The following is a 19,280-nucleotide window of genomic DNA, read 5'->3' on the forward strand; positions in this document are numbered from 1 at the left end:
GATCTTCCCTCAAGCGTCATCGATCCTTATATTCGTAAAACTATGTCCCCATACGGAGAGATTCTCTCTATCGTAAAAGAAAAATGGAAGAACTTTTTCCCCGGTATTCTAAATGGCGTACGTTTGTTACGCATGCGCTTGAAAAGGCCTATACCTTCTTATGTAACTTTCGATCAGGATACAAGAATCCCGTGCAAAACACTTGTTACCTATGACAATCAGATGGCCACATGTCAATATTGCCAAAAAGCTGTTCATTACAGTAAGCCATGTGATAAACTGGATAAGGAGACAACCACACCAAAGGACAACGGTGCTTCCTTCACACCAACCCTAAGCAACCCCAGTACACCTATGGCAGTCACCAGCAACATTGAAGCATCCCCTTCAACGAAACCATCCAACGTATCCCCTATAGAACAAAGTACACCAGCTGCAGTTTACAACTTACCATCCAACCAACCAGCAACTGCAAACAATGTACAACATCTACAGCAACTAGCAACGAAATCAACAACAATACCACGGCAATGGATGACGAGACGAACCACGAACAAACTGCCCCTCAATCCTCGCAGGAGGAAAATGGAAGCTCCTCTCCCCCTAGAAAAAGGGTGACAACGAGATCCAATACAAAAAAAAATTAGCTAAAAACTCAGCTAAATCGGCCACGCAAAGCTTGTCCGCAAACAGGCTTGAATAAAAATTTTTTTCCTAAAAAAAAGGGATTTTAGTTATTGATTTAGCCGTGATTTTAGTCAATGAAATAGAAACAGGTGGGTTGAACACAACTCTTTTGTGTTAGTGTAATTAACCTTGCTTCAGCCATCCAAGTGAAACTAAAAACCACGTGCTTGCTTTCGTCACACCGTTCAAACATTTAATTCGAGCATGTTTATTTTACATATTTGTCGTCATACTGAATTGTTTACAAAGTTTTGGTTACCAACGAAAGCAAGCCAACTGGTCTGCTTCACCTGGTTATATCACATTGATTTTCAGTGATATACTCCAATAAAGGTGAAGAATATTCAGTAAATGAAAATGTATATTTTTAACTACGATTCGTAGGACCATTGCTTGTTGTCAGTCACCTCCCATAACTGACACCTGCGACAGATGTTTAGTTCTTCCTACGGTACAATTATTCTCATTTTTGGTAGACTTGGCATCAAAACAAAAAAAAAGATTGAATTTCACAAAATTCGTCCTGGATTGCGCGACGACCAAAAAGGAGTATTCAAAACATGACTAGTTGCACCGTGTCTCATCACCAAAATTGAAATCGGTACACTAGTTCTGAGATAAACTACTGTAAAAGTTGTGATAATTTTATTTGCCGCTGGATAGAATTTTTAAACTCATTATAAATAGCATAAGTAGACTCGAATGTCTAAATGTTCAGTGTACGCATACGCATTCAACACACGCCACTATATGATGCAGATGTCAGACTTGACGTATTGAAGCAAATGTTGCCATATCTCAAAACTTGTCGAGCAATCGTCGCGTTAGTGTTCGACTCGCACAACCTTGAGGCAGGTTGAATGATGCTGTCACGGTCCCAGGGCTTATCTGTAGGATGCACACCAATGGTGGCATAGGTGATGTCTGGGCAAAAAAAAATATGTTTCATATTCTGCATATGCCAACTTGACAGGCATTTTCCATACTAGAACAAACAGTACGCTTTGATCTATGGAAGATCTACTCGATCTACTAATCAAATCTTATCTCTTTTGCAGTGATTTGACCATATGATGACCGAATCATGTCCTCTTTGCTACAATATCGTCCATAACCTGCACACCTAGTAGTTTAGTTGCATGTTAAATTTATTAGATTACATGGTAGAATGCCTTATATTTGCTTAGACATTCTTAGATTATGCGGATGCAAAAAACAAAGCATTTATTTCCACTTTCAAGATTGTAGATTGAGGGCATTTTTTGAATATTGTTTGTACATTTCATAATATCTTATCATGCGTAACCTCGACAAAGATAGAAACATTCAGAGCTTTTGTTAGTAGACCAAACATTTCAATTTCAATTCAAGATAATTAAAGTAATAATCGTTTGTATCGCCTCGAACATCGAAGATTACTTAGGAAAGCAGGGCCAGAACCGAAACTGATACAACACGAAATTCTTCAAAGTTTATTCAAAAAAGGAGTTAAAATTAATGAAGCAGCTGGCAGGATGACAAAATACCGATACGGCTCAGACGCACGACACAATGATTGACTGATTACCAGGAAAAGCATATGTTCGCCCAAAAGTGAAATTTTCTGGTGAACTTGCAAAAGAAGATACTCGTAACTTTAGTTGCAAATTGATTACAGCAAAGGAACCTGTCGCTTGGGTTACAAGCTATCTTACAACGTTTCTAGTGTTCATTTGGGCACCACAGCCTAGTTCGTCTGGTATGGATAGTGGAGAAGCTGCAAACCCCCACCCTCGGCCAGAGCATCTCATTAGAGGGAAAAAATCATGATTATGTATTATTTGTATATAGCGCTAAGTAAACCATTAAAACAAATAACAAAAAGTTATAGTAAAACAATGTAGGTTAGATAATACCTGCATCCGTCTCTCAAAACTTAAAACAAAAAGGTTCCTTGGTATCGATATGCTATCGAAACGAGCTAAATTCTCACTTAAAACCAAAAAAACTCGGCTTTATGAACTGCTTTTATCTCAACACTTTTTTTTTCTTTTCTTCCTATGAGGTTTTTATACACACAGGTTTGAAGTTCCATTTTGTATCAATTTGACACATAGAATCGATACGGGTGAATGAGAAAGAGATCATTACTCCACTGGGTTGGTTTAAGCAAATATTCACACTTTCGAGCTTGATGCTATGCTATTCTTTAATAACTATAAATTATGCATAATTAAAAATTCTACTGTGCTTCATATTCAAAAAGTTTTGAACGGATGATTTTTTTTGTGATTGAAGGCTTTTCATTGCGGAATGCATTTTCAAGGCTTCAAGGGAATCAAATGTTGAAACGTTAGTCAGCTTCAACAGCTTTAATGTTCGGTGTAGAATGGGGAAATCAATAAAGTAGCAGCGAACAGCAAAAGGGTTGCATCACTGAACCGGTAAATCACCGGGAGGTTTTGAAACGGCTTAGGAAGTAAAGCAGAAAATTGGTCCGACTGTTGTCAATTTCATCAACGAAACAGTGAAACCCTGAGATGGCACCGAAGATAAAACGTTCAAGATTATATAAGCTGATGAAACTGTTAAAATTGGTCTAGATGGTTTTGCTATAGGCGACCATTGATTTTATGATTCGAATGCAGAGTAGAATGGATCTCAATCCGATCCTCTTTCTCGATACTTATGACTGAATCTTGAATCATTTAATATCTGGACACAAAAATAATTAGTTTACCTCGGAACCAAGTTGATGAAATAACAATGATGAGTACTTTTAAAATGAAAGTTTTCTATTGCACTTTGAAGGTAACAAAATTAATCCGATTTGATTTTATCCAAATCTCGAGCCTTTCTTCGAATGCCATTCATTATGTTTTGAATACTCTGTTGGCTAACCTGAGCGGCCATTTTGTCTCTCCATCTCTTTGTCTCTCTCGCATCCCGAGTCATTTTCACACTCTTCTTCGAACTACTGTTGGACAACTGCTCAATATTTTTCGATTGGTTGGGATTGTGATCAGTTTGGTGGATTGATGTTCTTTTCGAAGAAATCCTCCTCGTTAATTTTCACATTTGTTACAAAAACCTGTGAAATCAATTGTCTAACATATCCAACAAAAATAAACGTTTTGCAGCAATTGTGAAACATGCCAATTACAACAAGTCTTAATTGCTACTTGAGTAGGTTTGAATGAAATGTCATATAGAACTGCTGAACTATATCTGGATGAGACTTCCGGGTTTGACATTAGGATCAAGTAGTTAAAATTTCAAATTTAAACAAGAATTAAAAATTGGGCTCAAAACTAACAAACATTGAAAATCATGTCAAATTGTGAAACAATCCGGATTTAGCTATATCGGTTCTCGGATTCTGGATTCGGAAGTATCGAAAGCAGCTATAAAATTCTCAAAATTTGAAATTTATTTCAGTATCTTAGAGACAGTTTAACCAATTTTCACAAACTTAGTCCTAAAGTAACGGTCGTGTGGTCCCATACAAAACTCCTGAGTAATAAAAGTCATTTTATTAGTTTATTTTGTTAAATTTCGTCCATCTAACCAACATGGTCTTAATGGAACTGTCTAATTCTAAAAACGAACAAACAACAAGAATAAATACATAGTGGTCAAGTAATAAAATTAAAATTACGGACGGACTGATAGTAGACGCCGACGGAAACTGTTAGAAGTGTGATTGAAGTCGAAGAGCTCCGAGACCTCGTTGAAGTGACGAATTGACGCAGCTAGAGAGAGTAGTTTGTGAACTGCGGAGTCTCAAACAGTAGAGTCCTCGGTCGAAGTGAGCGGGCAGGAGGTTGATAGGTTGATTCGAGCCAGCAAGTCAGGCACATCGTACTCAACAAGCAAGATTTTAGCAACAAAGGTAGCATTTTATGCATTCCTTCTATCAGTTAGGATGTCGAGACCCAGCAAACGACAGCGGTCGGCGTACGGTGGCAGGTTACGTGGGTCACTTTATGACAGGTACCGCAGTGCACAGCTGACGAATCTGCGCTGCACAGCTTCGAAACGTGCACTCCACACTTCCTGATAGGGACTCCAGACAACAGAAGCAAATTCAAGCAGCGAGCGAACCAAGGAATAATACTAGGCCTTGAAACAAAGCGGATCACGGAGCTCACTCGATATCTTGAACATGAATCCAAGTTGACGATTCGCTTTGTCGATCGTAGTTGAGAAGTGCCGAACGTATGTAAGCCTTTCATACAAGACGACACCAAGTTCCTTAACGTGGTCGACACGTTGAAGCGGGGTCCCAGCGATGTTATAATCAAATGGAACTGCAGTCCTGGTCCTTCGAAAGCTAATTACAGAACATTTGGCGACACACGAGACCATTACGTTCGAACCAGTCGTTGAAGATGTACAGGAGGTTCTGCAGTTCTCGGCAATCAGCTTGGTTACGAACGACGTGATAAATTTTGACATCATCTGCGAAAAACAATTTTCCTCCACGCTCATTGACAAATAGTGAGAGGAAAATTGCATCATTGACAAATAGTGAGTAGAGCAATGGACCCAGTGTGCCGCCCTGCGGAACTCCTGAACAGTTGAAAAAGCAGTCAGAAGAACTATTTCTAATGCAGACAGATAATTCTCGTTGCAACAGGTACGATTTTAGCTAGTCGCAGAATCCAGACGAGCATCCCATTTTTGCACGTTTGGCGAGCAGAATGTCATGATTGACTTTGTCGAATGCAGCTTTTAGATCCGTGTAGATCATATTTGGAAGTCATATTCATTGACTCAACATAGACGAAAATGACGAGAAATAAATGTCACTCTCAGCTTCGCTTGCAAATGATGAGAACGAGATCCATGTCCATTCAACAACATAAGCGGAACAGGACTTCAGATTTTGTTCTTTCTTTCATTTGCTTTTTCAGTCATTTTCAATTTTCAGTGAAAATAGGATACTGTGCAATGTCGATATTCAACCAAAGCTTCGAGAATCGGTTATGACAGATTTACAATGATTTTTACCTGTTGGTGTTCGTATCTATAGTAGTTTGGGTTTCCAAAGAGGTTCTGGAGTGTAATTACTTCGATTTATCATATTTTAGACACTCTTTATGGAAGTTCCTTGAATTCCACTATGAAGAATTTTAACTATTTCGTTATAATACTAACGTAATAGTGACATACAGATACTAATATTTCGAATGCTATTTGCATTCATCCTCAGTGTATCAGTTTAGGAACAGACTTCTAAACTGATACACTGAGGAAGACTGCAAATAGAATTTGAAATACTAGTATCGGTATGTCACTATTACGTTAGTATTATAACGAAATGGTCGAAATTCTTCATAGTGGAATTTGAGAGAACTTTCATTTCTTTCAAAAACGGTTTAATGCGTGACAATTTCAAGTTCTGATCCTGCGTATTATTTGGATCCGACTTCTGGTTCTGGAATTAAATGAGTGTTTGACACAAACGTGAAAAAATCTAAATTGGACTCCAAAATAATTCCAATTGGTCGGTCATGTTAGTTTATGACCATACGACTAAACCGGATTCCGACTCCGAGTGTATCTGAAATAGTGGAATTCTCTTCGTTTTTTTCAGTGATGGCTCATCCGATTTGAGATCAGTTTCAATTCGTAGGTTTTACTGTTTGATACCAATGACTTTTTTGTTTTTTTTCCAGAATCAAAAACAATTACATTTTTGAGAATTCCACAGTATTGTATATAAGCAGTTCCATATGAAATCGAAAGTCGACTAGTTTTGTTTTTTTTTTTAATTTTTCATGCACCATCAGTCTGACATTTCACATCCAGCGTTACTTTTGAGAAGGGTCTAAGCAAAAATTACATGAAAATTTAAAAATAATACTAAAAAGTTTTGTTCTGAAAATAACATTTATTTTCAATTTTTTCAAAAAGGTATTTTTTATATGTTGTAGCTGATAATTTATGAAGCTTATTGCATTATAGCTCAGGATGGGGTAAAAAAAAGCAAAAAAAATATGTACGAAATTTGCAGATTTACAGACAAATCTACAGATCTGGCATCTCTGCATTGAAGGGCAAAAAAAATATTTTTTACCCCCAAATTTATACTAGGTGTACATACCCGTTCTGATTTGACCCGTCGTCTCGGACGAAACAAACTAGCTTTACAGATTGTTATAACTTTGCAGTTATTTAAGGAGTTTTGTACCGGTTTAGGTATAGTGCACATAATTAGCTTCTTATTTTTCACGCTTCGCCTTCGACTCATCAATGCTGTAGCAGTTTATGCTGAACTGCTAACGCTACCGAACTGTTTAACATGAACCGTTAAGCAGACGAACAAAGTAATGGTGTTTGCAAAACCGTTAGGCAGCGTTAGCAGTTCAACATTAACTGCTGACACACTGAAGAGTCGAGGACGAAATTTAAAAATACAGCTCATAGTTCATGAAATTGATATAAATTGTTGAGAATTTAGCTAAGAAAAAATGTAAAAAAAGAGTGATAGTAATTCTGTGAAAAGTTTCGAAATGGTCCAAAATCGTGAACCATGTTGAATAATTTAAAGATTATATCCCTATACTCAGAATTTCGTTGTCCGTGTAGCAAATAAAAGTCATCTAAATTTCAATTGTTCAAAAGCACTAACGTTGCACGACGGCACACGGATCTATCGCCCATTTGCTCTCGATGCTCCATTTCAGTTCGTTCAGCTTAGTTTGTTATCCGATTCATATGGATTCTTATTGCTTCACAACCAGTCATGTTGTTTAGTACTTTGAATATGACTAAATTTTTGAAAATTGTTCAAATGTAATTTTGAAAGCAATTTCAACAGGATTTTGTGAAAAAACGCAAAACTTTGAATCGAAATGGTCTTGAACAATTTTTTTTCGGATCTTTTGGAGAGAGTCTTCTTCCGTTTTTACTTTTCTTTACGTTTCGTCTTAGATTCGTCAGTGCGAAGCAGTTCAAATTGAACAGCTTAGTGCAAACTTAAACAGTTCAATTTGAACCGCTAAGCAGACGTAGAGTTAATGCTATTTGCAAAACACTTTTTCAATTGGCACCGAAGCCCTAATTACAAACTTAGGATAACCCCTAAATAACCTTACCTGCAAGGATGGCTTTTATCGTATCAAAGAACGTTCACTGGAAACTGTTCAACGATTGAATCAGTGCCATCAAAGAGAGACGAAAATCATCGCAACAACAAAAACCCGGCATGGCTCATTTAACATAGAATCGACACCAGTGCGAGAGCGAATTTCTCTCGATAACATTTCTGAGAATCGAAGGTTAGCACACTGCTGTGGGCATCTTCTCTGAAGCAACAAACGGTCGCTTATTCTCGTTTCGCGATCCGATTGTATACAGGCAGTTGATAATTGCGATAGAATCATGTTACTATTGCCGCTTATTCTAACTATGTGCATATAAACTTTGTATAAGTTGTATCTATGAAAATGTCTGTGAATGCTCTGCACAAGGGTTTTGAAATATTGCAACCTAGTATTAGAATCATCAAGTTGAATCATCAACTCGATTTTCTGCGGTAATTGTCAACTTGCGATTCTCTCTTGGGAAATTCCACACAGCAACGATCATTATCAGACTGTAAATTTTTTTTAAGGGCGTGAAATACTCTGAGTATGAAATGGAGCGAAAAAATGTTGCAAAAGTCTCTCACGGTTCATGCATTGAGAGACTCGAGTTCTTGTAGCATCTTCTACCGGATTGAAAATGTTGTATACAATATAGATAGCAACACAGCAGCTTCTGTCAAATTTTCGGCAATCACCAACCCTGCTTACCTGAATCGTCCAGTATTAATCGAAAAAGACGTTTTTGTTCGGCACGTCAGAAAAGATTGAAAAAGTGTTTTGCAAATAGCATTGACTTTACGTCTGCTAAGCGGTTCAAATTGAACTGTTTAAGTTTGCACTAAGTAGTTCAATTTGAACTGTTCTGCACTGACGAGTCTAAGACGAAACGTAAAGATTGGTATATAGGATGGCGGTTTAATGCACAGGGAGCTTGTCCTACAAGCCAGTTGTCGTATGTTCGGGTCCGACTTTGAAGGATTCTTAGTGGCAGTAGGATCGTAGAACCAGCTATGCAATGATTCTGTACTCTATGAATCGGCTGCAAAGTCTGTTAAAACAGAAGGAATGTAATATCTAGGCTTTGCTTAGGAAATCTTCAACTTTCGGTCGTTTTCGAATAACATCTCGAGTCTTGTTAACTTAGAAGCATTCTTTCCGGAAAGAGTCAATAATTTTTTGATTCTATGCTTGAAGTAATTCTGTAATATAGTAATTTTATGTGGTATTAGGTTGTGTGAAATATTATACTTAGCAAATTCAATCAGTTTTGCGACTTTTCGAAAAGAGTCTTCTGCGAAAATATTACATCGATTTGTATGATAATTTGTATGGTGTAGCACATAACCAGTATTACTTTTTGTATAGCAAAATTTGATGGACAAAAATAATATATATTTACAAAATAACAAGATCACGATTCAATTGCAATCGATTTACAAAATGTTTATGCATCAAATTGAGATAAAGAAATATGAAATTCAATCGAAAATAAAAATTTCAACAGTGAGAGAATAACGTTTACCAGTTGTACTTTTTGCTCGTTAGTATAATGATAACTGTACCAAAACAAATTTCTTTTAGAAAAATTGAAAATGTGATGAAATTTCTTATTTTACACAACCTAACATCATATTAAATTACTATTTAACCGAAATACTTCACACATATCATTAAAAATACTATTTACTCTTTTGTAAAAAAAGTTAAAAGCTTCTAAGTTAACAAGAAACGAAATTCATTCAAAAACGACCGAAAGTTGAAGATTTCCAGTATGTTAATAGTTAATTTAAATTCATTGTATCTTGAGAACGGAAGCATTGAAAATTGTTCGTTCTTACACAAAATCGTATCGGCGAACATTTAAGAAATATATTTAAGCAATTTTCAAAACTTTAGCCATGTTTAAGGGACTTCAACTTTTTGGTCCATTAATAGCATAATAAGTTTAGTGGTTAACCTTATTTCTCCACATAATCGTTTTGTATTTTCTTCACCTTTCGTTTTTGACTCATCTGTGCATAACAGTTTATATCAAACTGTTATGCCACCTAGCAGTCCAACAAAAATCGGCCAGAAATAGCCGAAAACGCGTTTTCGTTCGGCACGTCAGTAAAGACATTGCACTGCGGTTTATGTTGGATTGCTAGACGGAATAACAGTTCAACATAAACTGTTATACACTGATGAGTCAAAGACAAAAAGTAAAGAAAATACTTCATCAGTTGTCAGCTATAGTATATCAAAAAATAATCTTAGGCCCTTCTTTAAATTAGAATAGCAAACTGATGATAAAAATTACACTTTTTGTTAATGAAGAATACTTATGCAATTTGAGCCAAATAAAAATAAACGAAATTAAGGAAAAAAAAATCATGATTTCCGGTGAAACCTCTCAACTAAGAATATGAGTAACATGAGAAAGGCACCATTACACCACAAAGTGGATTGAAAACCATTTACTATGTTGTCGATTCGAATAAGCTGATACAGACAGGAGGTAAATCTCGCCATACGGTGTACAATTTAATTTGAAACCGAACCAATAACTATAGCAATAATCGCATCTCCTTGTTGGTTCCTTGCAGTGTCGCAGTGCCTTCAAGCCGAACAAATTGATTGTGGAATATCAAGCATACTGATGAGTGATTCCGACAACGGATTGGAACCAAGTACAATAATTGTGTTTACGTTCGTGCGTGCGTGCGTGCGCGACACGGATCTGAAGCAGTAGCAGCTGGGGCCATCATCGAAAGTTCTCCAGTTATTTTGCCTATCGTCAACTCTCAACCCACAACGACGTGGTGTTCAACGCACGGTTGCAAAGATGCTCTAACTAGGAAGGAACTCGAACCGCGACGAAACGAGAGCTGCCGACGACGAGAGAAATATCTTTCGGATTGCCACTCATCAACGTGCGTGCTCGAACACGGTCGGAAGGTGTGAGTGTACTCACTCGTAGCGAAGTGTTTCACAGTTTGTTAGTTGCACCACCGAATCAGTGATTTTCGTGATCGCAGTGAGTTAGGTTCAATATTCATCTCCCGCATCTCCGTTGGTGTTTGGCTTTGGCGAATTAGTGCAGTAGTGTGAGGAAAGCATCTTTTCCGTCCACTTGGATACTGTTTTGAACACAAGAACGTTTCGTGGGCGATCGTTTGGGTTACTGGCAGTGCCCGTGACAAAGTGAGGTATTTAATGTGTAATTTATTGTTACAGTCGAAAATCTTATTAAGTTGAGGATTACTGCCAAGAAAAGAAAGAAGTTGTGAGCAGATAGGAGCTTCAATCGTGTTGTTATTGTTTCATAACAGTGGGTGTTGCTTTCTGTGTCGCCAAAACGAAAAAAAAAACGAATTAAATTTGGATGGATAAATGTACGGTGCACACCAATATAATCGGGAAATTAATGGTTCGGTGGTAAAATTATGAATTAATGGTCCAAATTTTAACCGTTTAAAAAATACCGAGTGAAACAACAAAAAAATTCTCAGCTATGGATAAATACCACGATCGTATATCAAAAGCGAAAATTCGATAACGCTGTGCAAACATTGAATTGTATTTCCGTGCCGTGTTTGTTGTGAATGTGAAGAGATAAAAACAGCCTGTCAAACTGTGACAGACCGTGTCTACTTTTTTCCTGTACTGAAAACATCTACCCGTCGGGTGCTGGCTTTCAATATCGGTGAGTATAAACAAACCACACGCCGTTTGAGAGTCATCTTTCAATTTGGACTTCTCATCACTCTCTTTGTTTTGCGGGTTTGACGAGACAAACCTACAGAAGTTATTAGAACAGACCAACGATCCTGCGATTTACTCTTATACTCGTTAATGAAAAATATGTTGCAAAGAAGTCAGGCATTTTCAAATTTGCTATATCTTCATTGTAGAATGATAAATTCAAAATTGATCATTCGCGGATGTCATTTTTTAATTAAGGTTGTCATCTGCTTGAGCTTTCGTTCGGCTGTCGGCTGTATCAGGAGCTGCAACATACGAAGCGTAGTCGAGTAGTTAGCGGCTGTTGATTTATACTTAAAAATCTAAAAGTTGCATCTGTACGTTTACTAATCGTGCTGCTATTTCAGATGATATTTTGATTCAGTAGTCATTTGCCAATATGTGCGTACAATAGACAATGTTCGTGATAGTCGTTGCTCTAAACTGCGGATAAACTTGAGATTTAGTAAGATTTTCATGTGCAAAATGATCTTCAGCTGCTGCTGTCAATTTATTGAGAATTATATCTAGTTTATGGGCCAACTTAGCGAAAGCAAGGATAGACAAATAAGAACCTTTCCTATTCTTCTGAACGTAAACGTTATGGAGATATCCACGAATGAAATTAAAATAAGGCAGTGCCGTAAAATTTCTTCCATTTCATTCAATTGAATGTGACTATACATAGCCGATCAGTTTGCTGTGCTAGACTTCACAGTAAACACATATATTGCTCGCATTTACGCACGGAATGGGCAGCACTCAGTTCTTCAGTTTTTGCATTGTCAATTGAAACTCAGTTAAACCATCGCACAGTGGGAAAAAACCCAGGAAATCCGCAAAGAAATCGGGAATCATGGAAAAAGGCAACAAACAATAGTGTTTCTTATGTAAAAAAAAAAATCCAAGAAATTCAATGGAATAATCGCCATCCTACTCGTTTTACCCCAAATGCCCAGCAGTTTTAGGGTTTTCTGTAGTATTTGTTCTGTAACTTGAAAAGAAATCGAGTGCGGTCTACTGAAATAGCTTGATTTAATGTAAAAATGTCTGGAGAATCGAATGGAAGAACCTACACTGGCCGCACGAAACGTTTTGATGGCTATTTTACCCCATTTCCTCCATTTTATGGTATTTTATTGTAAATCGGTCTTAAATCATGGTAAAACTTATTGGAAGTTTACTAAATATAGCTTATCTTATGTAAAAAAGTCTGTAGAATCGAATGCCAGAACTTATACTGGTCGCACGAAACGTTCTAGTGACTATTTTACCCCTTTTCTCCATTTCATGATATCTTATTGTATTAAATCGGGGTAAAACTTATTGGAAGTTTACTAAATCTAGCTTATCTTATAGAAAAAGTCTTAAGGACGATGTACAATAAGATATCATGAAATAGAGTAATTGGGGTAAAATAGCCACCAGAACGTTTCGTGCGGCCAGTGTAGGTTCTTCCATTCGATTCTCCAGACTTTTTAACATAAGATAAGCTAGATTTGGCAAACTTGCAAGAAGTTTTACCAAGATTTAAGGACAATTTACAGTAAGGATCTCATGGAATGGAGGAATTGGGGTAAAATAGCCACCAAAACGTTTCGTGCAGCAAGTGTGTGTTCTTCTAATCGATTCTCCAGACTCTTTTTTACATAAAAGTAGGCTATTCCACAATACCGCAATCAATTTCTTTTCAAGTTACAGAGCGAATGTTATAGGAAATCCCAAAACTGCTGTACATTTGGGGTAAAACGAGCAGGATTGCGATTTGTGCGGCCATTGTAAACCATTCCATTGAATTCCTTGAACATTTTTACATAAGAAACGCTTTAGTTTGTTGACCTATCTCAATTAGTTCAAGGGTTACAGAATTCTTTGCGGGTTTTCATAGATTTTTTCCCACTGTGCGTCGTCAGGTATTGCCTTGAAATAACATATATCTCTTTGAATTGACTGATAAAGTGTCTATCAAATGAGCTCCTGGTGAACATTTAATTGCTTTTCAAAATTTCATTTTGAATACTTTTCAAGACGCATCAATGCATTCCAAAAAATCGAATATTATTGATTTACACTTGCTGGAGATAATTGGAAACTCAAACGCGAACAGCTACATTTTGTTATTATACCAGCCGCAAATTTTTCTGTCATCGAGTTGATGTTCATGCCTATTCATTCGAGCATGTTCACCGCCGACGGCTGATTCAGTAAACCAGTTAGATTCATTGGCACTTGAAACGGAGCAAGCAAAACTTCAAATGACTAGGCTTGGCTATTCAATTGACAATGGATCCAGTGAGTCGATTTGAGCATCACAGCAAAAGTCAATTCAATGAGGAGGAATATACTGAATAGAAATGGCCACAAATTTCACTAGCTCAATCCGTTTCCAAAACACTTACGTTTCAATGCCGATAAACCGGAAAAAATATTGAAACAATTTAAAATGTCATTTTTCGCCATCTACAGGGTACCGCCATCTATGAAGTACCGTACGCGGTAGAATTTAATTTTCAATCGAATGATCTCAGATGCAAATGAAATTTATGGCCACTGATCGTCAGCATATCGTTACAAATTCATATGACTTGTGCTGCCATTTTCAAGTGAAGTTCCCAGAATTCATCGTCAAATGAATAATTGTACCTAGTCATTTGAAGTTTTGCTTGCTCAGTTTCAAGTGCCAAGTAGTCTAACTGTTTCATTGTCTTCGCTGTTGGTAGTGAGCAAGTTCGAATGAATAGAATTATTACTGGAGTAAAGTATTAAAAATGAAAACTGAAGGAGGAAACTATAAATTTATGTGTATTCTGTGATTGATATTTCAATTATTTCAGCTATTTAAATATATGAAACCATAGTTCGAGTAATTTTACTTCCAAATAAAAAAATTCATAAAAGTGATTAAAAATCGATCGTGTTTGAAGACAAAATTGAACGATTTTGATACCCTTATGTGAGATTTCTCACCAAAAGTTTCTCATTCAGCATAATTTAAAGCACGAAATTTCTATTAATATCATCAATGATTGATGGTTGAAAGTTTCAAAAACAGTATGTAGAAACGGAAATGAAAATTAATTTCTCCTTGCATTCTAAAATTTGATTAAAATATTCCGAGAATCTGAAACGCTCTGAACAGCACAATGCGGTTGATTAAATGCGAGAGAGATCATAGTCTGAGTAAAATCTACTCAAACCCATCAAATTTTGAATAATTGTTTCAGTTTACGATGTTGAGTAGTAGTGTTCAAATCATGTGTTGTGTTGTAGAGCTTGTGTGCAGTTCGTAATGCTGTGCACATCAGTAAGTTCACCTTTTAAAGATTTATTTTATGCGCCGTCCGCCGCGGCAATAATATTTAATGTGTGTGTGTTTGGAGCTCTAAAAAGAAAAGACCTCTTCACAGAACATTAAATATTTCCGATCAGTAGGGACATTGTGATTGAAAGTCTGTTTAAATCGTACAGCTCAACTTGTACGGTTTTATTTTCTGTATTTTGAATTTGCATCTCATTATATGACAAATAAGTTTATATGGAGCACCAAATACTGCTGCCTGAATATTTAAAACAAACTTTTGCAATGATTTTGACAATAGTTCCCTTGTACTTTTCTCATCTATTTCCTACTGCTGTGCTACTGTCTTTGAAAAACTTTAACATGTATCCTAAATCTTATCCGATCCTGCAACTCTAATCACAATATTGTTCTTTACTGATTGCATCAGTAATAGCTATTCGCTTGAAACATTAACTTTCGCTTGACTTTGTGGCTGATGACCAAAGTTCCGCTAGAAATCTATTTCCTCCCATTGATTCATGCTGATAGCCACACTTTTGATTCGAATCTGTCTGAACAGAGCCACGTGATGGACCGTGCCGTCCTGTCCAAACATTTAGCACTCAACTTCTATCAAACAAAATTTATCCTACGGGAAAAATAACTATTTGTCCCTGTCAGCTGATCCGATAGCACTCCTCCAACACTAATGACCTTATTTTTCCACTCCGGTAGGATTTCATCATCGGTTCGGAAAGACACGTGCAACCCGTCACCGGAGTCTAGAGATTAGGTCCAAACTCGAAATGGAAAACTTTTCCCCTTCACTTGCGTCAACACCCGGATATCTGCTGATGAAAGTGTTTGTGCCAGAGAAAAACGACATCCAGATCTGAACAAGTTTGGTGCAAAACCAAGGACTTTCTAGGGCTTGTGTTTGTCTTAACCAGCCGACGGTTGTAGGAAAATTAAATTGGTAAAAAGTACCTATGCGTACACGGTTGGCGGTGCATTGGTGGAAAGTGGAAAATTGCAAAGTGAGTGAGCGGTTCATTTTCACTGCATCGCCGCCGTCACGGTACGGTTTGTGTAACGTCTTTCATCTGGCGAAAGTTGTTTGATAGTGAGCAAAGACTGCTGGAAAGGAAAATAAAAAAAAACAAAAAAAAAACAAGCTATTAGCGTATATCGCGAAACCTTCGAAACAGAACACAACATCAACAGCTGGTACAGCAACTCTACAGTCACGAGGAAAATCATCAGCCGCAGGTGAGTTTTTAACTTTTTTTTTTATCGTCAGTTTTAATCTGGCCCGTGTTGAACAATAAATTTTATTACTACTGCAACCTTGGCAGCCGGAACGAAGGAACGTTTATTTTCATATTTGTTGTGTGGACAGACACGGACATGCAGCGAGTGGCGCATGGTCAATCATTTCAGAACCGTTCGCTGGATACGGTAAATCAATCGATTGTGACCCAGGAAGGTTCGGGGATAAATTGCTATAGAGCAGACATAAAAACGATATACGGACGGTTTAGCTGTGTTAATGTGTTTTTAATATTTCTCATATAGAAAGGTTATGCAATCACAGTGAAAACTGAAATTTGAATCGGGGCCTGAAAAGCCGTGTATCGTATATCGTTCGACTCAGTTCGTCGAGATCGAACATGGAGATGTCAATTTCAAGAGTATTTTTTTCATAAGTAACCATGTGATGAGTAGCTAATTCTTTAATTTACCAATTAATTTCTCTAGTTTGCAGATCATGATAGTCTAGGGTCAAATAAACTCATATCAGATTCTCTTAAAATAAAAGACGAATGGGTAATGTCAGAGACATAACTGGGTGACGTGGATACGATTAAAACTGAAATGCTTTTTCCACACTTCCGAATATTGATAATCACACGTACTATTTGATATATTGTGTGAATTTTGTTTCATTTGCAGAACTGTAACGGTGCCAAAATAAGGTGAAACACACGAGTGCAGAAAATAACAGGGCTGTGTGGGCACAAGACCGATTACGATGACATTTAAAATACAATGATCAAATTCATTCAAAATTTCTCTGCAATTTGAAAATGTGTCTCCTTCATATTTGTCATGATCATGGTTTAGAACCATCCATAGTTAGTGTCTGTTTTACTAGCGAGCAAAACGTGTCGTAAGCACACTGCACTCAATTACTGAATTTTTTTAAAATTAAGTTTCATGAACAATGGAGTACTTATTATATTAAAGTGCAAATAACTTGACAATTCATACTACGTTTTCAGAATTTTTTTTACAGTTTCAATATTGTGGATGACGCAACTTTCTTTTTCAAATTTTAGTGCCTTTCCCACTCTCTGTCAAGTGTTACTGGAAATGCAGTCATCGATGTTACGCATTTGTATAGTGCGTGCCCGAAGTACCGACTACCACCGCTCTCAATAACGCGCATCTTTTCTCTAGAGTAAAGCCCAATACTCACATGCAGGGGAACTATTTCTTTTATCGTTTTCGCTAAAAAATGTTCGACAAAATTGCCCCCCCCCCCCCCCCCCCGGCCCTCCCACCTTTTAATGATTTCTGCGCACGAGCCTGTCAGAATTCGTTTTACATTGTCATTATAGTGGATGAGGCACCTTTTCGCCTTTTGGACACCCACCTCTCCCCTTGAAACCCCCCCCCATGGATGATTCCTGCGCACGGGCCTGATGGTCATAAAAACTGTTTTTGGTTATGCTGGACCAGTCATTTAAGTCTTCAAAACTGGTTTCTTTTGTCATGTGTTAAATTTGTAGTATCTTGTTGTAATATAAAGAGGATAATTAAATATATGAGAAGGGCAGCATTACACTACTAGGTGGAATAAAACAGGGTTTTCATAAGTGATCACGTATGTGCATTTTAACTGCAAATTTCTTAATCTTGTAAACTTGTAACTGTAAAAGTTTTTAGATTTGATTTTACGTTTGTTTTAGAAGTTCTCTCTAGTTTGCAAATCTTTATCGTTTATGACCAAATAAACTCACTTCAGTTATACCGGTACCAGATACCTGGTTCAAGAAGTACCTTAAATAGTTATCAAAAACTTTGAAAATGAACGAACTTCGATTTCTCAACGATGGCGCATCCGACTGTCTTTAAGGGGCGGGTAGGGTCTAACACTTTTAAAAACTCATTTATTATTTTCTTTATATTTTCTTATAATAAAACATTTCAAGCATTCTCTGTGAAATTTTCAAGCCTATTGGAACGAAACTCTGAAAGTTATGGACGTTTATCTATGGCTATCTCATTATACGAAGAAGCAAGAGCTCGTCGCACAGGCCCAAGATTTCTACTTTGATTGACTTCAAAACTTGGCAAAACATTCTTGAAATGTTTTGTTATAATAATTTATAAAAGAAAAAATATGATTTTTTGAAAATGTTAGACCCTACGGGCTCCCTGGAGTAATTAATTGTTTCCATTGATTTCGTAGACAAAAAACTTTAAACGCATTTTTCTCGAAAGCAGGTTTTGAAAGTCCATGTCCATCGTCATTCAAAAACTACTGCACCAATATTTTTGGACACCGCAAATCATGATTCTTAGGAAGCGTCCTCAAAAATATCTCTTTTCTTACTTATTTCTCAAAATTTTTACACGAAAAAATTACAAAATGTTTGAATTTATTTTGTTGAAGGATAGTTCTGGAAAAAACTGGAAAAAACAGAATGAACTTTTAAAATAGTCTCATAGTCGATGAGAAAATCACAAAAAACTACAAGGGATAGCCCTGCGGGGTTGTTTGAATAATTGACGTAGGACTGCGTAACTATTGTCGAAATCATTGCTGAAATTTGTGTTGAATATTTAGGCAGAAGTTTTCTCATTTAGGGGTTATCCTAAGTTTGTGCTTAGGGCACATAACCGTAGTTACTTTTCTTTACGTTTCGTCTTCGACTTGTCAGTGCAGAACGGTTCAAATTGAACTACTTAGTGTAAGTTAATGCTATTTGCAAAATACTTTTTTAATTGGCACGAAAGTCTTTACTGACGTGCCGAACGAAAACGTCGTTTTCGGCTAATACTGGCCGATTCAGGTATAGCCATTCAGGGGTTATCCTAAGTTTGTGCTTAGGGCTAAGGTTTGGTTCAAGTTAACTGTTTAAGTTTGCACCAAGCAGTACAATTTGAACTGCTCTGCACTGACGAGTCGAAGACGAAACGTAAAGAAAAAGGTATTTTTTTGCCATCTGGGCGTTTTGATACCTAATGGGAACCGGTACTAATTATAATTTTCGCCTTCAGCTCATCAGTGCATTAGTTATGTTTTGTGTTCCATAAAATTCTATTTGTATCTACAAATCATTTCTGAGATTTTCATTCATGAAACAAGCATACACGAAACTCTGAATGTCGAAGTGATTTTTTTGTGTCAGCGCAACTTGATGACGAATTTTCGCCCACAGCAATATCACCAAAAAGATCATCGAAAGGAGGAAGAGTCTCCGATGATATTTCGATACAGAATTTCTACT

The 19,280-nt window shown here is 36.9% G+C and overlaps 1 protein-coding gene across 3 annotated transcripts in view; it reads left to right on the top strand.

The window, feature by feature from the left end:
* LOC131438667 (diacylglycerol kinase 1) overlaps positions 1 to 19,280 on the top strand; it is a 332,489-nt gene that overhangs the window by 10,302 nt on the left and 302,907 nt on the right. For 2 of the 3 annotated variants that reach the window (XM_058608831.1, XM_058608833.1), the window contains exons 2-3: positions 10,346 to 11,445; positions 15,499 to 16,032. The gene's annotated coding sequence lies outside the window, so the exon portion shown is untranslated. The remainder of the gene's footprint in view (positions 1 to 10,345; positions 11,446 to 15,498; positions 16,033 to 19,280) is intronic. The other variant, XM_058608832.1, reaches the window with a different exon arrangement.

This window comes from Malaya genurostris, chromosome 3 (genome assembly GCF_030247185.1).
Source record: "Malaya genurostris strain Urasoe2022 chromosome 3, Malgen_1.1, whole genome shotgun sequence".
NCBI lineage: Eukaryota > Metazoa > Arthropoda > Insecta > Diptera > Culicidae > Malaya > Malaya genurostris.